Below are 2916 nucleotides of genomic sequence, written 5' to 3' on the forward strand. Positions count from 1 at the left end.
TAATAAATCCTGAGCAATTTAATATCCCATGGCTGGATGTGATTTCTTTCATTATTCAAAAAAAAGAAAAACCCAAACCTCTATTAAATTTGGCAACACCAATCCATGGCAACATTTCTATAATTTTAAGCTTTTCTATATGTTGCCTACCTTGACATAAAAAACTATCAGTTGTATAAAATACAGAATCCATCAATTTCAATACTTTGATACTTTTTGGCTATGTGCTCTCATTGGTTTTAATTTACCAAAAGCTGATTTTGAAGTTATCCCCTTCCTGCCACAAATTTCTCAATTTCATGTGGACTTTTAAATGACCAACTTTTGTCTTTAATAATTTCCTTTACTCTTCTAGAAAGTCAATTTAGGCATGAATTTTGGGTATATATCATATTCCAGTATCACCAAGGCTTGACTGGGCATGTCCAGTTAGGGTGACGTAGAGCTGCTCTTGAGGAGTCTTTGAAGTATATCTAGAATACTACTATGGACACCTCTTCAACTCCTACCATGTGGGTAGCCTCTTTTGATTGGCTATCACTGTCTTTTTTTTTTAAGGCTTTTTTTGCAAGACAAACTGGGTTAAGTGGCTTGACTTGGCCAAGGCCACACAGCTAGGTAATTATTAAGTGTCTGAGACCGGATTTGAACCCAGGTACTCCTGACTCCAGGGCCAGTGCTTTATCCACTACTCCACCTAGCCGCCCCTATCTCTGACTTTAAAACTGGCAAGCCTAAACAGGTGTTGTTGTTTTTTGTTTTTTTTTTGCCTCTTTTATCTATTATATTCAATGGGTAAAGATCCTAATTCAACCACAGCATGGATGCCATGAACTGAAGTGTGAAAAGGAAAGGACTTTGCTCCTCACGCTCCCTCTCTTACCCTAGCTCTGATAAATGGTACTGATAGGTATTTATTTCATTCTGAATTACCCTCCTAAATTTCAGACACCAGAAGTGATTCCCACAGAGCCAGCAGTTTGATCAATAATGAACTGTGGAGCCAGGATTATGCTGGTACAGTCCTTTAGTCTGTTATGGAAGCCCTGAGAAGTCAGGGTATTTGAGATATGAGGCCAAGGGAGGTTTTGAACTTGGAACTGGGACTGTACTCTATAGGAACTAAACTATGTATTGTCTAATCTGATATTCTTTAATTTGGAATTAATACTTCTGATCTATATATTTCTGATTTAAAATTAGTGTCTTAATCTTTATCTAATAGTTGTAAATTTCAGTGTTTAAAGAAATGTAAGGCCTGTCTCCTACATTGCAAATGTTGACTTGGCTCCTTTTAATGCTAGCTAGTCATCTCAGTGATAGCACCAATAAATTCCTTTACCTTATCAACAAACCTCAAGATAAGAGATGAATTGGATAAGGGGAGAGAAATCCCATTGTTATTTGTAAACATTTACTCTCCAGCCTAAGTGTGATTCCTGTCAATAGGAATTTTAAGCAAGTATTATAAGATTTGAGAGGATCATATTGTAAAAAACCATGTCATTTATATGAAATCTCATTGGTTACTTAACTCAGTTTTTATTAGTCTTGTCCTTTCTGTATAAATTGCCCCAAGAATTTTTTTTTATCAGTGTTGGCATTAGTAATAATACTATCCACCGGGGTGGCTAGGTGGCACAGTGGATAAAGCACCTGCCCTGGAGTCAGGAGTACCTCAGACACTTAATAATTACCTAGCTGTGTGGCCCTGGGCAAGCCACTTAACCCCATTTGCCTTGCAAAAACCTAAAAAAAAAAATAAAAGAATGCTATCCACCCATGGGTTTTTGTAAGATATTAGAGAACAAAACTTCATATATAAAACCAATTTTGTTATTTTATTTTTAGTCCAAGAAAATTATGATTAACATTATCTAATCCCCAATTCAATTCAACTTAATAAGTATTTATTAAGCCCATACTAATTGCCAGGCACTATACTAACCCAAGATGGGAATAGAAATACAAAAAAATAAAGACAGTCCCTGCCCTCAAGGTGTTTATAATCTAATGGGGGGAAACTCAACCCAAAAAGCAGGGGGTTAGGGGGTAGGAGAACACTAGGAGACATCTTGTTCTTCAGAGATCAAAACCAAGCAGATCTGATGATAGACAGTGGAAAATCATTTGCAAAGTCAAGATCTTGCCTTCTATAACAAAAAGGGAAGTAGGAGAGAGGGAACTGAGAGGATAGTGGGACAGAGAAGAGGAATATGACTCCCATATATCTGGGAAATAAATTTGTATGCTTCTGAATGTATATACCTCTGAAGTAAATATTTCTGTATAAAAGCTAACCTGACTGTTAATGAGTAATGGAACTAGGGTGCAGGGGACCATTCACAAAATTGATGGAATACCATTTTGGGGGGTTGAAGCCATTGGCAGAGAACTAAGGTGTTCCCTAAGGCCCCTCAAGTGTATTAAAGAACCCTGAGAGTGGGGTGAAATGTAACATACTTGGTCTTCAGGCAGTGGGGGCCACAGTGGTATGTGTAACCAACTTTTTTTTATTATTTTGCATTATGAAAAATTATTATGCAATTAAAATTGTTGGGGTTTTTAAAAATTAAAAAAATTTTGGTTTCTTATAAAGATCATCATTATTGTAATCTTACAATTTTATGATTGTGTATATAAAGTGAATTGATTTTGAGGGTCCACCCTTGTCAATATTTTCTAAATTCTAATGATTAATAATCTGTCTTTTTTTATGAGATACATATTATCATAATAATGATGATAGCTAAAATTTATTACTGTGGCTTACAATGTGTTAGGACCTATGCTGAGTATTTTATAACAATTATCTCATTTGATCTTCACTACTCTGGAAGGCAGGTGCTATTATCCCTATTTTACTGAAAAGGAAGCTTAAGCAAACAGAGGTTGAGAGACTTGACAAGATCACAC

The sequence above is a fragment of the Macrotis lagotis genome, chromosome 1 (assembly GCF_037893015.1).
Source record: "Macrotis lagotis isolate mMagLag1 chromosome 1, bilby.v1.9.chrom.fasta, whole genome shotgun sequence".
Classification (NCBI taxonomy): Eukaryota; Metazoa; Chordata; class Mammalia; order Peramelemorphia; family Peramelidae; genus Macrotis; species Macrotis lagotis.